Source organism: Tamandua tetradactyla, chromosome 12 (genome assembly GCF_023851605.1).
Source record: "Tamandua tetradactyla isolate mTamTet1 chromosome 12, mTamTet1.pri, whole genome shotgun sequence".
Taxonomy (NCBI): domain Eukaryota; kingdom Metazoa; phylum Chordata; class Mammalia; order Pilosa; family Myrmecophagidae; genus Tamandua; species Tamandua tetradactyla.
In genome coordinates this window covers 1,200,592-1,224,307 of record NC_135338.1, presented here as the reverse complement: position 1 = coordinate 1,224,307, position 23,716 = coordinate 1,200,592, and the positions used below count along the sequence as shown (strand labels likewise).

At 37.7% G+C, this 23,716-nt stretch overlaps 1 protein-coding gene across 4 annotated transcripts in view; it reads right to left on the bottom strand.

Moving 5' to 3' along the window:
- Positions 1–23,716, bottom strand: part of PPP2R5E (protein phosphatase 2 regulatory subunit B'epsilon) — a 244,110-nt gene that overhangs the window by 125,774 nt on the left and 94,620 nt on the right. The window contains exon 1 of one of the 4 annotated variants that reach the window (XM_077122434.1): positions 20,448–20,560. The exons of 2 other annotated variants lie outside the window; for them this stretch is intronic. The gene's annotated coding sequence lies outside the window, so the exon portion shown is untranslated. Of the gene's footprint in view, positions 1–13,974; positions 14,038–20,447; positions 20,561–23,716 lie in introns of those variants that run through there. One more of the 4 variants, XM_077122433.1, reaches the window with a different exon arrangement.

Genomic DNA, 23,716 nt, shown 5'->3' with positions numbered 1-23,716 from the left:
AAATAGAAAAACGAATAAGCAAATTTATCTGGAAGGGCAGGGTGTCCTGAATTGCTAAAAGTATCTTGAGGGAAAAAAAAAGAAGCTGGAAGTCTCACACTGCCTGACTTTAAGGCATATTATGAAGCCACAGTGGTCAAAACAGCATGGTATTGGCATAAAGATAGAATTATTGACCAATGGAATCGAACAGAGTGTTCAGATATAGACCCTCTCATCTATGGACACATTTGATCTTTGATAAGGCAGTCAAGCCAACTCACCTGGGACAGAACAGTCTCTTCAATAAATGGTGCCTAGAGAACTGGATATACATATGCAAAAGAATGAAAGAGGACCCGTATCTCACACCCTATACAAAAGTTAACTCAAAATGGATCAAAGATCTAAACATCAGGTCTAAGACCATAAAACAGTTAAAGGAAAATGTAGGGAAATATCTTATAAATCTTATAATTGGAGGTGGTTTTATAGATCTTACACCTAAAGCAAGAGCACTGAAGAAAGAAAGAAAGAAATGGGAACTCGTCAAAATTAAACACTTTTGTGCATCAAAGAACTTCATCAAGAAAGTAAAAAGTCAGCCTACACAATGGGAGACAATATTTGGAAACAACATATCAGATAAAGGTCTAGTATCCAGAATTTATAAAGAGATTGTTCAACTCAGCAGCAAAATGACAGCCAACCCAATTACAAAATGGGAAAAAGACTTGAACAGACACTTCTCAGAAGAGAAAATACAAGTCGCCAAAAGGCACGTGAAGAGATGCTCAATGTCCCTGGCCATTAGAGAAATGCAAATCAAAACCACAATGAGATATCATCTCACACCCACCAGAATGGCCATTATCAACAAAACAGAAAATGACAAGTGCTGGAGAGGATGTGGAGAAAGAGGCACACTTATTCACTGTTGGTAAGAATGTTAAATGGTGCAACCGCTGTGGAAGGCAGTTTGGCGGTTCCTCAAAAAGCTGAATATAGAATTGCCATATAACCCAGCAATACCATTGCCAGGTATCTACTCAGAGGACATAAGGGCAAAGACACAAACGGACATTTGCACACCAATGTTTATAGCAGCATTACGTCCATCAACAGACGAGTGGCTAAACAAACTGTGATATATACATACGATGGAATATTATGCACCTTTAAGACAGAATAAACTTATGAAGTATGTAACAACATGGATGGACCTAGAGAACATTATGCTGAGTGAGACTAGCCAAAAACTAAAGGACAAATATTGTATGGTCTCATTGATATGAACTGACATTAGTGAATAAATTTGGAATATTTTGTTCATAACAGAGACCATCAGGAGATAGAAATAGGGTAAGATATTGGGTAATTGGAGCTGAAGGGATACAGACTGTGCAACAGGACTGGATACAAAAACTCAGAAATGGACAGCACAATACTACCTAACTGTAATACAATTATGTTAAAACACTGAATGAAGCTGCATGCGAGAATGTTAGAGGGAGGAGGGCTGGGGACATAAATGAAATCAGAAAGAAAGATAGATGTTAAAGATCGAGATGGTATAATCTATAATGCCTAGACTGTATAATAATAGTGAAATGTACAAGGTACAATTTTTAAAATGTTTTGCATGAGGAAGAACAAAGGAATGTCATTATTGCAGGGTACTGAAAATAGATGGTAATTAATATTTTAAAATGTCACCTTCTGTGTGAGACTAAAGCAAAAAATGTTTGTTACAAAATGTATATTTTGACTACTGCATTTCCTAATATAACTTATGTAGATAGCTTGATTGAACGCCCTAAGTTCTTGGAATCTCAGGTAGGACATGAGATTTTGCTGATTTGTCCAGAGTGATGCCCCGATGAATCCCCAAGTGATTCGATCAGTGAGTAGAAAAGTATCTGCAAAGCCCCCTTCGGGGAGTGGTGAGTACGGGGAGAAATTCAACTTCCCCAAGTTGAATTCTTGATATTCTCACAAGCAGTGTGGACAACCAAAGCTATAGGCTGAGCCCCCAGTCTTGGGCTTTGTTCATATGAAACTTAACCCCTCAAAGGATAGGTCAAGTCTACTTAAAATTTAGGCCTAAGAGTCACCCCTAAGAGAGCCTCTTTTGTTGCTCAGATGTGGCCCCTCTCTCCAGCCAACACAACGAGCAGTCTCACCACCCTACCCCTCTCTACGTGGGACATGACTCCCAGAGGTGTGGACCTTCCTGGCAACGTGGGATAGAGATCTTGGAATTAACGGAGACTCAGCATCAAGGGATTGAGAAAAACCCTAGAATGAGCTGAGACTCAGCATCAAGGGACTGGGAAAACATTCTCGACCAAAAGGGGGAAGAGAGAAATGAGACAAAGTGTCAATGGCTGAGAGATTCCAAACAGTGTCGAGAGGTTATCCTGGAGGTTATTCTTATGCATCAAGTAGATATCACCTTGTTATTCAAGATGTAATGGAGAGGCTGGAGGGAACTGCCTGAAAATGTAGAGCTGTGTTCCAGTAGCCATGTTTCTTGGAGATGATTGTATAATGATACAGCTTTCACAATGTGACTGTGTGATTGTGAAAACCTTGTCTCTGATGCTCCTTTTATCTACCTTGTCAACAAAGGAGTAGAACATATGGAATAAAAATAAATAATAGGGGGAACAAATGCTAAAATAAATTTAGTTTGAAATGCTAGTGATCAATGAAAGCAAGGGGTAAGGGATATGGTAGTTATAATCTTTTTTTTCTTTCCTGTGTTCGTTTTATTTCTTTTAAAAAAAAATTTTTGTTTAAAAGGGAGAAATAGTTACTCATTAACACAGATTTATAAGAGTCAGATTACACTGCACCAGGAAGAATACTTACAATTCGATGGATTTCCAGAATACATTTCTCAACAAAAAGAAAAGTGTAGTATCCAGCTAAGTAGTCAGTCCACTTGGCAGGTATATTTCTCACTCTATTGTCCTTCTCTTCCCTTTTTAACATTAGTCATTTTCCCCTTAGGTAGTTTCTATCACTGTCTTCAGCATCATCTTATCAATTCTGTCAATAAGCTGGGGGAAAAATGACTACTCTCTATCCCCACCAGCAAGGTTATAATTATACTCAAATAAGTATAACATGCAATGGAAAAGTGCCACAGACTTCAACAGGAGGGGGAGTAAGAGACAAAAATGCTCCTCGTATCTAAAGTACAGTCAACAGGTCTACATACATTTTAGTCCACAACACCACACACACACACACACACACACACACACACACACACACACACACACACACACACACAGGATCATGGATCCAGTATCTGCCCATTTTTCCTTGGGGCCTAGCTCTATGGGGACTATGCAAAGCAAAAGCAGAAGAAATAAAATATGTGCCAATGTCTTCCGGGTTTATGCTCTGGGACTCCAGTCAACTGAAGTTATCAAAAATCAGGATGCTAAATTCACACTTACAAATAAAGAAGGCCCATACCATTTTATTTATTAGGCATAATATCCCAGGGAGAAGGCAGAGGGGTTTAAACAAAGATGTGGACTACCAACTTATTTGTACATAGGCTGTTAATAATGTGTGTGGAATAATGTGTGTGGATATACAGTGAGGAAACATTTCTGTAAAATGGTCATTTGTCTGCAGTGAAAGCTAAGCAGTAATATCTGAACTTCAGATGAATTTGTATTTAAAACCAATTATTTCAGTTCAAAAGATCTGAAATAAAATCTTTCTAAAATTAACACCACTTTTAACTGAAAATATCCTAAGACATTACTCACTTAGTCCTTTTACTTTTCCCCAACTCTCATTTTAAAAAAAGGCACCCGCACAAAATGAGCATGTAAACCTGGTCTCTGACCACCTCCAATCTTACTAGTTAGAACTTTTCCTGGAAGCACTGCGTTCTATCCTCAATCCGTAGTTGTACAAATTCCCATCCATGACAACCCCCGAAAACTTTCAACAAGTCAGAATTTGAATCAATAAGGCATATGAACCTATATATTCAGAAAGAAGTAGCAATAATGTCCCACAAAACTAAGATGATGCTTAGTATTAAAATAATAACTAGACTTGGCTTAGTAGGACCAAAGCAAGATATATCAGCATTATTGGTAAAACGCATAAATTAAATTGCCCATCCATGTGGTCTGTTCAAATCAACGCCATCAACTGCACTTAAACACAGATACAGGCAGTATTCCCTTTTTACATCACATATTTCAGGAAACCTAAAAAGAATCCTATTCTATTAGTGGAACTATACTTCTATTAGGAATTGCTTTTGATACACAATAAATCTCAGATATAGACAATATTCCACCAAAACAGAGATACTATAAATCTTTATAATGAATCAAATAGTAAAATGAGGCTTCGTATCCTACGAACAATACCCAAGAATTCTTAACATGTTGATTATACAAGACACTTGGATATACAAAAGCAAATAAGAAACTAAGCCAAAACTAAGTGTTAGTTAAAATAAGTATCAAATATGCCATCATTCCAATTACTTTATTACTATATCCAAAGCACTGGAGTGGTAGTGGTGGTAATATAGTGTTCCCACTATTGAAAAAACATTCTTTTAATGCAATGTGATTCTCTCAACCTTAGCCACACATCAGAATTGTGTGTGTAGGGGGGCAGTGGGAGGTGTTAAAAAGTACCACTGCCTGGGTTCTACTCTGAGAAATTTTAATGTCATGGTTGTGGGTAGGCCTGGGAATTTGTGACTCGGGTTATTTCAATGTATGGCCAAGACTGAAAACCACCGTTTAAAAGTAAGAACTTTAAAATCCTTCTGTCAGCCCTTTCACTTTTAAAATTGTTTCTCGCTCACTTTATTCAAAGCTAGCATTAAAAACTTTCTGTTTCCAACTAAAGAAAGTAAAGTAAAGGAAGGCCCCTGAAAATACCTACAACAGTGAAAATATTCCAATTTTGGGCTTGACTATAAATAAATCAATGTAGGGTCAGCTGCTTTTAGAACTCTTTCCGATCTATAAGGAAGTTGAAAAAAAATGCTCTGATGATTATTAGCATACACTTTTTAAAGAGTTTAAAAACATGTCTCACAGAATGGTTAGCACAGATAAAATAGTAGCAAAAGAATGAGATAAAGATGTGAGTATTAAACAACAAACAAACGAAAGGCAGAAAAGGCCAATACTTATATTTCCAGGTAAAAAGAACATCATCATTACTGATAATGAACACTCACAAAGCACTATATTAAGCTCCTGACACACATTATCCCCTCTAATCCCCAGAATCGCTTAAGGTGGCCACTATTAATATCCCAGTTTTTCAGATGAAGAAAGTGGAGTGGTTCAGAGTAGTTAAGTAACTTGCTCAATATCACGACCCTAGTTAAGGGCTGAAGCTGGGGTCTGCTCCAAAGACCCCACCACCACCACCAACGATGATGATATGATGACAGCGAAAACAGCCAATAAGAACCACCCAATTAGAGCTATAATTATACTCCCACTGTCAAGATTCATTATTTAATTGTTTAAGAAAAGTTGTAATCTAAAAGTAAAGGGAAACTTGCTTGACTTTTCTACAGTACTTACAAGTTTTAAAACCTGAACAGCATAAAATCAGCTTTATACTAGGGAAGACTCATAGGTAGGCAAATTAAAATTTAAAAGAATAATAATGATACACTATTTTTCCCAGCTTTGGAAAGTTGACATGTGTTTATTATTCTTTTATGGAATTCTCCAGTGCCTCTCTCCCAAAAACTAAAGTATGTGTGCTCCAATTTGTAAGCAAAACCCAAAGGTTACCACTAATACAGACTAAGTGGCATTAGAGAAGGAAAATCACATGATTCACAGCTTTGGTGCTATTCTGACCCTATGTTCCAGTTAGAACATAGAGAGAACACACACATACATACAATACCTTCTAATAAATGTTTCTATTTCCAACCCTTCATTATCTATCCATCATGCCTTATCTTTAAATTCCAAGACAGTCAATGAAACTCACCAGAACAAGAAATAAAGTATTTTCAAACTGATCAACTCCTAATTGTATGTATAGATTACTTTCCTGCCACCAAACTCATCTACACCATAGAAGCCACAAAAACCTCTGACAGACACAATCTTTCTATTATTAATTCATTACCGACATCTATTTCCAGGGATGGAGATCCAGGAAGACAGGTATCAGGGCCTTCTGAATATAAGGAATATCTGGGGCTTGCAGAGTCATACCAAGAAAGGATTACAAAAATTGTATAGTACTCTACAGCATTTATGACCATGGTTCTCTTTTTTTGAAGATTTTATATACCAGTAAAAGTATAAAAAAGGGAGACAGAGCAATCTCAGAAAAAAAGATGATCCTAATTAAGAAGGGTCAGCAACTTTACACACACACACACACGCACACACACGTCATGTCTTCTCTCCCTCTTTCTTTCCCTTTTCCTTATTTTCCACATTGCCCATTATCAGACGTTCTCATGGACGAGTATTTTTTGAATCCCTGAGCCACATCACCCTTGTTCCAACCGTTTTCTAGGATGAAAGATATAACGTGTTCTAACTGTAATGACAGATTACCATAAAAGCCGAGAAGATAATACTATGTTCTACAACAGGTCAGAAATACCTCACTTTACAGCAGCTAGGTAGTCCTGAAAACTTCTGCAAGAAAACATTTTCATAAAACTTTCCACACACCTCCATTTTCCACACTGCATTGGGCCTTTTATTTAACTAGTGAGTCAGGTGTCCTGCTCACCTTTGAACCCCAGCCCCTTCTCCCCAAGCAGGAAATTCTAGAAGTATGGTACGTATATAATAAATGCTAGTTGAATCAATAAATTCTACATACTGAATCCTATTTTCCCACTGGTTTTCAATTTTAAACTAGAACTTTATTCTTCTGCAAATAAAATCATACTAAAGAATAAGGGGAAAGGTTTACTATAACACATTTAATAAAATAATTATCATTTCCTAACATATTAATAATACCAAGCCATAAAATGCAAATTTCAAAAACTAGGATGGTTTTCAATGATACATTTATGAAACTAAAAGTAAAAGTCAAAAAAAAAAAAAAAAAACAACGCTGCCTTACTTGAATTAAACTGCACATTTCCTTAATACTATGAACTATCTCCACCCAGCAACATCTAGAAAGATAGCACCTTATTTTCTAAAACTTCGTAAAAAAATCTACCGCCTTTTAAAAATCTACCATCTTTTAAAAATGAACAGACTGGTTTATGTTCAAAGATGAAATAAAAATACAACTGAACAAAATAAAAATGCAGATGAGTATACAACTTTTATAAAATAGTATAGTTTGGGAATGTTTCCATAGTAAAAATGATCTCTGAAAACTCTATTTAAAGTTTATCACCAGTAAATGGAAAGTAAGAAGGCCTAGTGCAAAGGACATGGGCTTTGCAGTCACTCACTCACTCCTTCATTCACTCATTCATTCATTCACCAAATATTTACTGAACAATCACTGAGCATCAGGCGCTGCTGGGACAACACAATGAAGAAAGACAAAAATCCCTCCTCTCGCTGAGCTTTACATTCTAGCTAAAGACAGGTAATAGCAACTAAACATAGTAAGTAAATACATTGTAAGGTAGGCACTATCAGAAAAAATCGTGCACAGGGGAAGGAAAATCAGCAGGCTGGGGAACTAGAAGGCACAATTTGAAACAGAGTATTCACCTAGAAAATGACATCTGAGCAAAGATTTAGAGGAGGTGAGGGAGTCAGCCAAATCGGTATCTGGGGGGAAACATCCTGAGCAAGTACAAAGGGCAAAGTTAACTCTGGCAGGACAGGAGAAGCTTGATGATCAGCCTAGAAACTAATGCGGCTGAAGCTGGAATGAAAATGGTAGGCAAAGAGATCAGAAGAGTAAGGGGCAAGCAGCTAAGGTCGATCATCTCAGGCCTTGTGAGAAAGGCTGGAAGGACTTCGGCACTGACTCTTTCTGGCCTGAATTCCATCTCTACTGTCCACTAGGGGAGCTAATACAAGTCATTTACTTCTCTGAGCATTACTTTCCTTATCTGTAAAACTGAGAAAATGTACTTCACAGGGTTGAAGTAAGCATTAAAAGAAGAAGCCCTTTATAGGCTGGGAAAGTGCTTTCCCACAAAAAGTGATCATTCAGTTCAACATTCATCAAGTATCTACAACACACCGTATGGGATCAATTCTGATTGGTAACTCCTATTAAAAACTACCTTCTGGTTTCTTTCCAGGCCAAGATGGCAGCTTAGCAATGCGCGCGTTTTAGTTCGTCCTCCAGAACAACTACTAAATAACCAGAAACAGTACAGAACAGCTCCTGGGGCCATGTCAGTGACTGGATACACAGCGTACCCCAGTCTGGACCAGCTGGACCTGCTGCGAGCCCCCCAGAACCGAGAGTTCCCCAAGCCACAGCAGCCGGCGCCCCTCCCCCACAGGCCGCTTCCCAGAGGGGAAAGGAAAGGACTTTACCAGCAGCAGGGACTGGGCACAATCAAACGCCAATTGTGGAACTAATAACAAATTTTGACTACTAAAAATAGGTCCCCAGCTCAGGTGAACCTGGTCAAAGCGGAGGTCGCTCATTTTTACCCTGGCACCAAGGGGGCAGGGCTGACAGATAAAGGAAAAAAAGAGGAGGAAACAATGGTTTTTGTGGCTGTGTATCTACAAAGGCTTGACTGCCTCTGGATACAGCAGCAGGACTTTTCAGGCTGCAACTGCCCCAGGCATAGGCAGAAGTGAGCTCTTTTGGGGGCTTATCTGAAGCCTTTGCCTTCCCCAGGGGAGGGGTGAAGCCCTACCCAGGTGGAATCCCTCCATCAAGGAATTCAGACCCCAGGGCTTGGTGATTTGAAGCCATTAAAACCAGCCTACAACCTCTCCTCTGTCTCCACCACGCCCCCAGCAGGGAGAGTCTGCCTAAGTTAAAGATACCACATCATCCTATGCTGGTGGGACCTGCAGTCACACAAGCCACACACACAGGGGAGGATAAGAAAAACAGAGTCTAGAGACGTCACAGGAAAAGTCTTTCAACCTGCTGGGTCTCACCCTCAGGGATAACCGACGCAGGTGACTCCTTCCCCGTGATAGGAGGCCAGTTTGGTCTGGGAAAATCTGGCTGGGGTCTATAATACCTAAGTAGACCCTCCTAAGGGTGGGGGGAAAAGGCACCATACAAGCAGAGCAAGAAACAAGAAAACAAGAACTGAAAAATTCTCCTCTGTTAAACAAAACTTAAGATAGAGGTCCAGATAAAGCTGAACCGAATGTCAAAGAACAGATAGGCAACAAATTCATCCAGCAAGAAAACCCTAGGTAAAAGAAGTGAAAGCAATCTCCAGAATAAACTAAGGTAATTAAATGCCTAGATGCCAGCAAAAAAATAATACATCACACTAGGAAAATTGAAGATATGGCCCAGTCAAAGGAACAAACCAATAATTCAAATGAGATACAGGAGCTGAAACATTTAATTCAGAAAATATGAACAGACATGGAAAACCTCATCAAAAACCAAATCAATGAATTGAGGGAGGATACGAAGAAGGCAAGGAATGAACAAAAAGAAGAAGCTGAAAGTCTGAAAAAACAAATCACAGAACTTATGGGGATGAAAGGCATGGTAGAAGAGATGAAAAAAACAATGGAAACCTACAATGGTAGATTTCGAGAGACAGAACATAGGATTTCTGAACTGGAGGATGGAACATCTGAAATCCGGCAAGAAAAAGAAAATATAGGGAAAAAAATGGAAAAATATGGGCAGGGACTCAGGGAATTGAAGGACAATATGAAACGCACAAACATATGTGCTGTGGGTATCCCAGAAGAAGAGAAGGGAAAAGGAGGAGAAAAACTAATGGAGGAAATTATCACTGAAAATTTCCCAACTCTTATGAAAGACTTAAAATCTCAGATCCAAGAAGTGCAGCATACCCCAAAGAGAATAGATTCAAACAGATGTACTCCAAGACATTTACTAATCAGAATGTCAGAGGTCAAAGAGAAAGAAAGAATCCTGAAAGCAGCAAGAGAAAAGCAATCCATCACATACAAGGGAAGCCCAATAAGACTATGTGTAGATTTCTCAGCAGAAACCATGGAAGCTAGAAGACAGTGGGATAATATATTTAAATTATTAAAAGAAAAACTGCCAACCAAGAATTCTATATCCAGCAAAATTGTCCTTCAAAACTGAGGAAGAAATTAAAACATTTTCAGACAAAAAATCACTGAGAGAATTCGTGACCAAGAGATCAGCAAGAAATACTAAAGGAAGCACTAGAGACAGATATGAAAAGACAGAAGAGAGAGGTGTGGAGAAGAGTGTAGAAAGGAAGACCATGAGTAAAGTTAAAAAGAAGGAAAATTAGAAGGACATATAAAAGCCAAAAGGTAAAAAGCCCAGGCAATAAGAACACTGATGTTGATGGATTAAGCTTCCCCATCGGGGGACACAGACTGGCAGAATGGATTAGGGAACGGGACCCATCTATATGCTGTCTCTACTCAAAGGACATGAGGGCAAGGACACAAATGGACACTTGCGCAACGTTTATAGCAGCATTATTTACAATTTGCCAAACATGTCCATCAACAGACGGGGGAGCTAAACAAACTGTGGTATATACATATGATGGAATATTATGCAGCTGTAAGACAGAATAAAGTTATGAAGTATGTAACAACATGGACGGACCTTAAGGACATTATGCTGAGTGTGATTAGCCAGAAACAAAATGACAAATACTGTATGGTCTCACTGATATGAACTGACATTAGTGAATAAACTTGGAGAATTTCGTTGGTAAGAGACCAGCAGGAGATAGAAATAGGGTGAGATATTGGGTAATTGGAGCTGAAGGAATACAGATTGTGCAACAGGACTGAATGTAAAAACTCAGAAATGGACAGCACAATGCTACCTAACTGCAATACAATTATGTTAAAACACTGAATGAAGCTGCATGTGAGAATGATGAGGATGACAGAGGGAGAAGGGCTGGAGGCACAAATGAAATCAGAAAGAAAGATAGACAACAAAGATTGAGATGGTATAATCTAGGATTGCCTAGAGTGTATAATGACAGTGACTAAAGGTACAAATTTTAAAAATGTCTTTGCATGAGGAAGAACAAAGGAATGTCATTACTGCAGGGTGCTGAAAATAGATGGTAATTCATATTTTAAAATTTCAACTTATGTGTGAGACTAAAGCAAAAAATCTTTATTTGGTACAAAATTTGTATTTTGACTAGTGCATTTCCTAATATAACTTATGTAGATAGCTTGGTTGAACAACATAAGTACATGGAACCTTGGGTAAGACATGAGATTTTGTTGGTTTGTACAGAGTGATGCCCCAATGAATCCCAGAGTGGAGTGAGCGGAAAAGTATTTGCAAAGTCCCCTTTGGGGAATGGTGAGAGCAGGGGAAAATTCAACTGCCCCAAGTTGAATTCTTGATATTCTCACAAGCAGTGTGGACAACCAAAGCTATAGGCTAAGCCCCCAGTCTTGAGGTTTGTTCATATGAAACTTAACCCCACAAAGGATAGGTCAAGCCTACTTAAAATTAGGCCTAAGAGTCACCCCCAAGAGAACCTCTTTCGTTGTTCAGATGTGGCCTCTCTCTCCAGCCAACACAACAAGCAAACTTCCGAGCCTCCCCCTGTCTACGTGGGACATGACTCCCAGGGGTGTGGACCTTCCTGGCAACGTGGGACAGAAATCCGAGAATGAGCTGGGACTCAGCATCAAGGGATTTAGAAAAACCCTAGAATGAGCTGCGACCCAGCATCAAGGGATTGAGAAAATCCTCTGGACCAAAAGGGGGAAGAGTGAAATGAGACAAAGTGTCAATGGCTGAGAGATTCCAAACAGAGTGAGAGCTTATTCTGGAGGTTATTCTTATGCATTAAGTAGACATCACCTTGTTGTTCGAGATGTAGTGGAGAGGCTGGAGGGAACTGTCTGAAAATGTACAGCTGTGTTCCAGTAGCTGTGTTTCTTGATGATGATTGTATAATGATATAGCTTTCACAATGTGACTGTGTGATTGTGAAAACCTTGTGTCTGAGGCTCCTTTTATCTACCTCGTCAACAGACGAGTAGAACATATGGAATAAAAATAAATAATAGGGGGAACAAATGATAAAATAATTTTAGTCTGAAATGCTAGGGAGGAGTAAGGGGAATGGTGTGTATGGGTTTTTTTCTGTTTTCATTTTATTTTTTGTCTTTTTGTTTCTTTTTCTGAATTGATGCAAATGTTCTAAGAAATGATCAGGATGATGAATCTGCAGCTATGTGATGATATTGTGAATTACTGATTATATATGTAGAACGGAATGATCACATATTGGGAATGTCTGTGTTTCTTTCTGTAATTTTTTTTAAATTAATAAAAAAATTTTTTAAAAAACTACCTTCTTTGTAGAAATACTTATATTTACTATTTTTGAAACATCTTCAAAACCACTTTAATGAAAAAAGAGTACATACTGCCACCTTTAAAATAAATTCTGCAGTGTTACTCAAAACATTAAAATCCTATTAAAATTCACCCTAGTAAGACAAAACTTCAAATAAACGAAGGCCATCTATTTAGAATCTTAAAATAATTCTGTTCTGCACTTGACTTTTAAGAAAAGAAGCAAATCATAAACCTATAATATGATAAAAGGGAATTAAGAGAATGAACTTCCAGGATGTGTGCAAGAGTCAGAATCTTTGAAGTATAATTTTCTAAGGATCTTAATCTACATTGTCAGCCGGGTTCAGAAGTATGAGCAACAAAAACCTTCAAAAAATTAAAAAGACTTTTTACTATGCTGTGGTTATAAGGCAAAGAAAAAAAGTAAGGAATTTAAAAGTTTTTAGCAACTACTTACTCTTGTCAACTCTTCTGCCATCAAAAAATTACAATGAAAGAGCACATTATTTTCAAGCATTTCAGTTAATTGAGCATTTTCCCCAGGAGATTACTTCTACAAGGAATAGAAATTGCCTACCTACTTGCCATTCATTTTGAGAATAAACTTCAATATGATCAAGAATGAAATAGATCTGCAGCTATTTTAACAGTATTTCATGAAATTTAAAAACAAAATAAAACAAATATGTGTGTGTGTGTGTGTGTATTCATAGAAAGATCACTTTAATATCAATTAAACCGCCTGTCATGTTACAACTTACATTTAATATCAAAAACACCATTAAATTAAAAAAAAAAGGTTTGGAATACAAAGGAGAGTCAATCCATTGCTTTAATAGCAATTTAGAAATGTGTTTCTGAAACTCAGTTGGAAATTTTAAACAGGAGACCTTAGGCTTCTAAAAGTGATATGGGACTAAGTGAATACAGTAGAATGACCTCTAATCCCAAGAGTTACAGTGTTCATTAAAATAAAAGTCATAGTCTAGGCAACCAAATCCAGTGATGGAATGCACCATACCCCTTCATTGTGAGGTCCTCCCATGCACCATATAAAGGGTATTACTTAATTTATATAAATTAAATTAAAATGTAAGCCCACACATATTATGAGGGTTATTAAAGTTTCCAATACAAAGTTAATCCAAAATTCAAATTTGAAACATCATCCTAAGAAAAATAAAATTCATTTTAAAGTCTTATTTCCTAGTGCATATAAAAATAATGAATCTGTAGGGGGAAATGCTATTGCATGCTACGTAAGAGGAAAACTTCAACAGCAATGAAGCAATACCAGGGGTACATAATGGGGGAAGGGACAAGAGTTATAGGGAGGTTTGGATTTTCTATTTGGTGAGGGTATGTTTCCCACCACGGAAACCATAGATACTGTGTCAAACAGTAGGGACACCCAAATCTATAGGCCAAGCCCTTGATCTTGAGGCTGCTCTTATGAAGTTTATGTATGCAGCAGAGAAGCTTAGCATATCTAAAGGTGTGCCTAAGACTCACCTCAGAGGACCTCTTTTGTTGCTCAGATGTGGCCTCATTCTCTCTAAGCCCAACTCTGCAAATGAAACCATTGCCCAACCCTGCAAATAAAAAAAATGTGGGACATGATATTCAGGGATGAAAGTCTCCCTGGCAGTTTGGGCAATGACTCCCAGGGATGAGTCTGGCCCTGGCACCATAGGATCAAAAAAATACCATCCTGACCAAAAGGGGGAAAAGAAGTGTAACAAATAAATCAGTGGGTGAGAGCTCAAACAGAGTCAAGAGGCTACTCTACAGGTCACTCTTATGCAAGTTTCAGTTAGACATTACTACCTATCACCAAATCTATTCGTGCCAATCCTAAAGAACACCAAGGGCATTAGATAAGATTCTACAAAGGTTCCATGCACTAGAGTAACTTTCCAGAAACCTACAACCTCCAGATGGGTCCCTGGACCAGGTAAGTCCTGAAATGCAGAGGGGCCAGCCTTTCCAGAACAATCAACTAGTTTCAACCCCCTATCCCATATTATCAACAGAGCCCCTTCTAATATAAAAACATTAGAGTGGCCATAGCCCCTAAAGAGTGAAAGAAAGATCAAAGATGATGGTAGAGTTATATAGAGAAGGTTGGATTTAACAAATGAGTACGAGTGCTGAAATGAGTATACTGTTATTTCTTTTAGTCTCCAATACCTTAAAACAGCTATAAGTAAACACCTAAAATTGTTGAATTGTAATCCATACCAAACTCTGAAATCTGTCCTACAACTAATTGTTGCAATGTACTTTGAAATGTATTGCTTTTTTGTATATATGTTATTTAAAAAAAAAAAGAGAAAGTAGAGTATAATGGAAAAGAGGATTTAACAAATGAATATGACTACTAAATGAATAAATTTATATTCCTTTTGGTCTCCAATGTCTCAGACAGAGTAGAAGAAAAAATGAAAAATCGTGGAACTGTAACCCATACCAAACTTTAAAATCTGTTGTATAACTACTTGTTAAAATGTACTTAGAAGTTTATTGTTTTTTTGTATATATGTTATTTTTTACAATTTAAAAAAAACTTAAAAAATAATAATAATGTGTCCCAATTCAAGCATAAAGTGAGTAAAATTTACGTTTATTTTTGTTTGTATGTACTTATGTAAGTATGTATAACTGTGAGTGCATGTCCAAAATCACAACTTGGGTAACAGTAATATAAAGATTAAAAAGAGGGGTGGGCCACAGTGGCTCAGCAGGCAAGAATGCTCGCCTGCCATGCCAGAGGACCCGGGTTGGATTCCCGGTGCCTGCCCATGTGATAAAAAAAAAAAAAAAAAAAGATTAAAAAGGACAGTTGTGAACAAAATTCCCTATGATATACATATCACATATCTGCCTCTGTGCGTGTATGTACAGATATGAAATACATATATGTAAGGAGACACATCTTTAAAAATGTGGCATATACAATGAAATGGTATTCAGCCACAAAAAGGAATGAAGTCCTCGAACATGCTTACAACACTGATGAACCCTAAAGACATCAGGCTGAGTAAAATAATCCAGCCATAAAAGTTCAGCTATTGTATGACTGCATTTATACGAAACAACAAAAATATACAAATTTATAAGAAACAGAAAATCGAGTACAGACTACCAGGGTGAGGGTCGGGGTGGGGGCTAATGCATAACAGCGCAGGATTTCTGTTGTTCGCGTGATGGAAAAGTTTTGGTTACAGATGGTGCAGTGGTAGCAATGTGACGAATCCCACTGAATCGTGTGCTTGGGAGTGGCTGAGATGGGAAACTTTACACTGGGTATACATTATCACAATTAAAAAAGAGAGAATAAAGAGACAATGGCAATTAAATACAATACATGATCCTGGACTGACAATGAAGGTGAAAATGCCCAAAAGGAAATTACTGAGACAAATGAAAAAAACTGCTTCATATCAATATTAAGTTTCTTGAACTTGATAACTGTACTTAACATGTGGTCACATAAGTGAATGCTCTTGTTCTTAGGAAATAAAACTGAAGTATTAGGCATTCAAGGAACATGATGTATTACAACCTTCTCTCAAATGTTTAGAAGATAGAAAGACAATATAACAAATGTTACAAAGTTGGTAAATCTGGGTATCTAAGTATATTGGAGTTGTCTGCATTATTTTTTATTATTTTTGCAACTGTCTTGTAAGTATGTACTTCACTTCAAAACAAAGAATTCTCTTTTCTTTTCTTTTTTAAAGCAGAGCTGAGCCTTAAGATCTTTTTTACAAAATGAATCTAAGAACAGTAGCTCAGTCAGTCACAGTGACAGCTCAAGATTTCACAAGATAATACAAAAAAATGTGTTTGGCACATGGCAAATGTTCAAAAAATATGCCAGTTTTTTTTTAAAGTTAAATTTTACAAATTTGTTAGAATTAACAAATTAAAAAATTGACAGATGAATATAAATTGCTAATACATATGGATTTTCCCTCTCTGCTTAGTCTATGTTCAATTGTGTAATCCATATTTGAAGAAATTAGTATTGAGCGTGAGCTGCTAATAATATCCAGTGAGATTACTTCAAAATAAAACTGTAATTGGATTAGAGGAAAGGCAAAGATATGTTAAATGATTCAGAGTCAAGATGTGCATCAGCAATGTGTCAAAATCCTGGAGGGTGAAGAGAGTTAGCATTCGGATGAATGAATGACAGAACAACTGAGCATTTAGACTGAAAATCAAGAGTTCATAAACCGTTAAACAAGTCATGCAAGCACTGCCAAGACCTGGACACAACACTCAGTTCTAACATATCCCCAAAGCTTCCTTCCAATACAATCAAGTTCGTGCAAAGTTTGCAAAGGAAGGAAATAAGCAAAGTTTGACATCTTTGTCTTTTCAGTCTAAATTTTAAATTAATATCAGTACTCAAGGATGGTAACATTTATTTCTAAAAGAAATAATGGTAATTTATACTTAAATAGTTCTTTACAATAGCATATTCATAACAAACACATTTGACCTCCTGCTAAAATAACATGAAGTACTGAACCACTTCAAAGGATTTTGTAAACCTTTTTTCTTTTCCACATACCCTGTGAAAGATCTAAGGTCTTAGCTAACATTCTGTCGACTTTCTATAGTCTCCTACAAGGCTTCAGACTGAATATGACAGACTGTTTCCACCTTCCCAGGGCAAGTGTTTGCTTAAAATCTACTGTGCTTAACAATCATTCATTCACTGATTTGTTCCACACACATTAACAAAGCACTTTCTATATGCCAGGTATTGATCCAGGTTCTAAATATACATTACTGAACAAAACCAAACAAGACCCTAGCTTTCATGAAATTTACAGGCCAGAAGGGAAGAAAACTTAATTAAATGGTCCTATTAATAATATAAGAGCAAAACAAAAATAAGCACCATGGAAAAAAGGTACAAGGTATTTTAAGTGCACACAATATAGAAGATGAAAAATAAATGGCACCTACCCTCAAAAAAATACAACACTCTGGTGGAAAGCAAGATTACTATATATAAATAACAGCAAAATAATAAAGGAATATGCAATTATGTATCTAAATTTCAAGGACTAAGTATACAGAAAGTTGGGAGAAAGCCAAGAAAAAAACGCACTTTTAACAAGCACCTACAAGATTCCATACAGAGTCCCTACAAATGTTCTCTTACTGAAATCTTGCAAAAATCCTACAAGGTAGGCATAAATACTCCCATTTTCCAAATAAGAAAAGCTGCGACTGCAATAGGTCAACTGCAAGGGTACAGAAAGAGCTTCACTACATAGAACCCAAAGGTATGGTATGAAATTGTCATTTCACACCAAAATGGAATCCCTCCTTGACTTTAAAATTGGACAGATCTATGCACAGTAGGAATGCAGAGACCAGAGCAATTTATCTCCCTCATGCCTCTCTACCTCCCTCTTTACAACCCACCTCCAAGTCTCCAAAGCACATAGTATTTTTACCACAACCAGGCTCTGTGCTCCATTACCTCTCCACATCAAAAAAAAAACTATCCTCTGAAAACATGGCAGTTGGTTACCTGGCTGCTAAAAAGTTAATGGGTTTCTCCTATCAAAAACATATTTAGGGTGGGCCACAGTGGCTCAGCAGGCAGAGTTCTCGCCTGCCATGCTGGAGACCCGGGTTTGGTTGCCTGTGCCTGCCCACACACACACAAAATGTATTTATACTATTGTAAGGGCTTCATAGAGATAATAACAAATGGCTTAATCCAATGGTCTAATTTTATTGGAAATTCCAGCCATAAAACAGGCAAATTATTTGGAGTCTCCAGTCACATCTATTCTACTTTCACAGAATCATAAGGCAAGCCTTTATCAATAGACCTACAAAAATGTTACCTTGTTAAGAACATATATATTACTCTGAAATTTTAACGATTTATTATTGCTTGTTTGTACCACTAATGTACCCTGTTATCATCAGGTTGACCAAGTAACAGCATCTGAGTCATTTCCTATCCCTTCTTGAAGTCCAGATGACAACGTCTCTGAAAATGGCCAAGCGCAGCAAGCTCAGGAGAGAAAGTTTCAAATAAAAATCATCTAGATCTCAGAAACTGTATCACATAACTAGAAAAACATGCACCAGCCTTTCTAGGGGAATGGAGAGTACACACAAAATCGTGCATGTTTCCAAATTCCAGTGAAACCAGATGCTTTATCTATAGACTGTCTGCCATCCGAATGGGCCATGGGAGCCTCATTCACACAGTAGGACACAAATTACTAAGTTGTGGTCAGAATCCATCCTCTATGAAAACACCATGTTCTCCTATAGTCAACCTGCCCTTCTAGAATCTGCAACACTATCAATAACGTCAAAAGATAATGTGTTAATACATCAATGAGCCAAAATAAACTAGAATCACCAAAGTCAGGTCAGATATTTTAAAAAGTACACGATCTGAATGGCCATTTCCTGTTTCACAATAAATAGCTCTTTCTGAATATCCTGAATGACTCATTCTTTCCCAATCTTATCTATGTATACATAATAATGGTAAAAACTTGGTAAACACTTAACTCTGTGACAGTCACAGTTCTTAGCACTTCAAAGTTATTATATCATGTAATCCTCTCCACAATGCCACAAAGTAGTTATTTTTATCATTTTTTTACATCTCAAAAATTGAGTCACATAGAAATTTAGTAATTTACTCATGTCACACAGCTAGGAAGAGGTCCCACTGGGCTTCAGACCCCAACAGTCTGGCATCGACCCATACATCCTACCACCTCTGCTAAAGAGCAGTGTGAGCTGGCTGATCAGTAACCACTCAGTTTTTCGTCCAACACCTAAAATACATATTTAAGAGACAATCTGGAAGGGTTTGTCTTTCCTGTGGATTCCATAGTACAGACTGAGGCAATTCATGCATTCAGTCATCTACCTCCTCTTTGTACCAAGCAAAATGCAACTATTTTCTAGCTGGCTTGTTACTTTTGTTGATATTTAAAGGACATGTTGGTGTTAAGTCTCTCAAAAGATAATTCCAAATCTTCTCTTTTCCAGCATTCACTTTTGCACATTAGCTGCTTTAATTCAATGACGTCAACATTTTCTGTATTTAGGATTTAATTTACTTTTAAGGGAAATGTAATGACAGAGAAATTTATTTGCTTCACTTTGTTTTGGAACACCTGACATTTTTTGATCCCTCATAAATTAGGATGAGTTCAATTAAGTGTTCAACCCTGTGTTTTCAACAGCACAGTCGAAGGTCAAGAAGACATCTGAGTAGGCTGAACACCTCCCAGCTGACAATGAAACTTAAGGGAAGTATGAATAAGAGAAGGATAAACAAGAAAAGGTGGGAAGACAGGTTAGGCAGGAGTGAGCACAGTACAGGAGGTGTATAAGAAGGAATGCACGACTGGGCACATCTTTTTCACCAGAGTGAAACATCAGAGCAAACCTAGCCACGAAGGACCTTGAAAATGATGCAGGTCGATCTAGGCTGCATGTGGTGGGTGACAAAGACATGCTGGGCGGGAACAAATACAACGAAGTTGGACAAGAGAAACATGGAAGGTGACACTCAAACTGGCCAGAATATGGTCCCCAAACCAAGCCTGAAAACTCGGGAGGCCTGCACAGGTGGATGGCGGCAGAAGAATGGAAGGAGAAGCAGCATGAGACACACACAGAAAGCAGGAAAAACGAAAAAGGTTTTTTGTCATCCTAGACGAAGTGGAAAGGAAACAAATACAATCAATGATTACGAATGCTTCCAGGTTGGGAGAATGCTGATAATGGCTGGCAAAAATGGAATTGCCAGAAGCCCCCAGCAAGAGAGAAACACGAGTGGACAGGTCCAGGCCCAGCCGCAGCTGCAGCCACTGCAGCGGCAGGGAGGAGCCGGATACACAGGGGTTGTGGGTCAGGTGGGACGGGGGATTCACTGTTGGGTGATGATTCAAGGGCCAGCACTAGCTTCGCCTCACCTTCGTCCTCCAACCAGCAAACAAGAAAGAAACAAACACCCCCAAGAAAAAGGAGAGTAAAGTCAGCATAAGCAAAAAGTCCAAACTCCTCTCCACCAGTACCAAGAGGATTCAGAAAGAACTGTCGGCCTCACTTTAGACCCTACACCTAACTGCAGTGCTGGCCCCAAAGGAACAATATCTATGAATGGAGATGAACAGTTCCAGGGCCTTCAGGAGCCGTTTATGAGGATGCTGTGTTCTTCTGTGACATCACTTTTACACCAAAAGATCCCTCCAAACTTCCAAAGGTTACATTTCAGACAAGAGTCTATCACTGTTAACAGTCAAGAAGTTACTTGCTTGGACATACTGAAAGATAACTGAAGTCCAGCACTAACCATTTCTAAAGTCCTTTCTATTTGCTTACTTCTTACAGACTGGAATCCGCCGATCCCTTGGAGGGAAGTGTTGGCATTCAGTACATGACCAACAGAGCAGAACATGAGAGAATGGCCAGACAGCACACCAAGAGATACACTACATAAATTGGGTTTTCACAATTCTTACTCATTTGTCCCTCACAGAAGAGAGCTGCTTATGATTTTGTGGGAAAGGGCAGGAGTTAGTAAAGAAGAGAGTATTCTTATAACAGATATTATTCAGTCGCATTTCCTAAGATTTTGTTGTAACCTAAGGTTATCTTGCTACAGCAGACAGAACTGGTAATAGCATCTTTTAAAACTGTATTTTTACAGTTAATACACATACTTAAGACTGTATTTTTACAATTAATAAATGTACATTTATTACATGTGAGTTCAGTTTCTTATAGCATATAAATTTAAAACAGCCTAATTTTGTACAGGTTACACACATGGCCATTTATGTAAAGTTTTTCCCAAACTACACACTGTTTTGTTCAAAAAAAAAAAATTGGAATTTGTTTTTCCTTTTTAGAAGGGAACGTGTATTTAACAGAGCTTTTTAGAGACTATCATCTCATACATATAAAATGGACATATGGCTATACAACACCATATAGAAAATGAGTAGTTGTGTATTTTATTTTATATGCCAATCTACTTTACGATGAAAAGACTAATAAAGTTTTGAATCAGGACTTGGAAAACTGTAGTGAAATACCTTAAGCTGTTAACTGTAAGATATGGAATAGAGTTGCTCAGTGGATTGGTTATAACACTGCGGACTATTTAAGTTTAATTTGTTATTGTGCCAATAAACAATGTTTTAGAAAAGGTAATTGCTAGAAAGAGAAGTTAGTTTATCAAGGAAGCTCATGAATTTTAGTGTTGAGAACAATGGAATGTGAGGGAACTCCAGGGCATCCAAGGAAGGAGAGGTTCAAGAAACAATTAGAAACATGAGTCTAAAATAGACAACAGAGATTACAGAATTAGTCCATAAAGGTGAAAGAGGAATAGATAAATTCAATAACAGAACAAATGGAGAACTAAGAACAGAAGGAACCACAGTACTGCCAGAGACAAGATTTTTTTAAAAGAAACTCAACAGTGAGTCTGAAATCTAGTAACGGATAGGACAAGATGATAAAATGTCAACAAAATCAAAAGGTAAAGCTTCTAAGCCACTTCTAATGCTGTCTATAATGTATGACAGATACACAACGAAACCTCTTCCTTATACCTTTAAACAAATCCTCCTTAGACAAATAAAACCACCTAAACAGTTCTTCTCAAAGAGGTCTGAGATTTACCTAATGAAATCAGCCTTGCTTAGGGAACAGGGCTAACTGTGATTTGGGCTAGTTGTAGGATAGGACTAGCTGTGATTTGATTTTGGTATGATCTTTATTAAATTAACAGAGGAAAAAGGAACAAGGGGGAAAAATCATGTCTATTCAAGTTTCAGAAACTTGAGAGTTTTGATCCAGAGTCATCTGATCTTAATATTAAATTTTAATTGGTAATGTCAGAAAAATAGTATAATAAAAGCCAAGATGAAGAGAGAATAGCAAAAGGTAAGGAATATGGATTTAATTGCAGGTGCAGTCAGAAACAATGACAGTGTTTAAACCTGATAGGAGACACAGTACATAATTTGTATTTTGAAAAAGATCACTCTGGTCACTATGAGTTGAATGAATGAAAATGAGGCAAGAGAAAAAGAGGGAAACCAGTTTGGAGACTACTGCTATAAAGAAGGCTATTGCTACAGGGTGCTGACAATACTTTGGAGAAAATATGGACAAATTAGATACAAACAGGAGATGGAATCAACAGTACTTACTGACAGAAACTATTCTGTGGGATGAGTATAGAGGTGAACAGCAAGTAAGAGACAGAGAAGAATCAAAGATGACCACTAGTTAGCTGTCTGGTTTGAGTAGCTGAGTGAATAGAGGAGGCATTCAGTAAAAGAGGTAAGAAACAGTCTGGTGGAAGAAATCAAGTGTTCCACTTAAAACGTGTTAAGTTAGAGATGACTGTGAGACATGTATGTGGCAATGTCCAGCCAGAATTATACATACAAGACCAAAGTTTTAAGAAAGTTCAGAGCAGAAGATTTAAATGTGGAAGCCATAGAAATATACAAGGTCTTCAGAGGATAAATGAGGTCACCTATGGAAAGAGCGCAGGAAATGAACACAAGGAGTCCTGAAAAAATCCAACACAAGATGAGTGAGCAGGGAAGAGCCAGAAAAGACAATGAAAAGAAAGAGCCAGAGAGGTAGAAGAAAAATTGAGTAGTGTCACAGAAGTCAAAAGAAGAGAATGTTTCCAAGAGGAAAATGTGGTCAAATGTCAAATGCTGCTGACAGAAATGAGCCCATCAGATTCGGAGGTGGCCTTGACAAGAGTAATTTCAGTGAAGCATTGAAAAGGCAGAACCACAAAACAGGAAGAATTTATGGAACCCTACCCTACAGCCTTACCATTGACATAATTCAGTCACTTCTTTGCTCCTCTTTCTGTGTCTTTCAGTTTATGTTCCTGCTTCTAACTGCTCTGTGTCAAGTTAAGACTTCCCTTGAGAAAGGTTCTGATTAGTATACCAGAACCTATCTCCTGGGTAGAGACTTTAGGCCCTATTACTTCATATACAAAGGCCTGCCTAAAGAGTGTATGGTCTTGGGTCATGCGGCTATCCAGTCATCTGAGACCAGAGCACTGGAGACACATGCTAACACATAACATCCAGGAAGCGGGCATCTATAGGGCATTCTAAGTCTTAGCCTATCTCCAACACACTTCACTAATATTTAAAGCACATACCAATGAAAACCTTTGCTGATTTTGTCTGAGGAA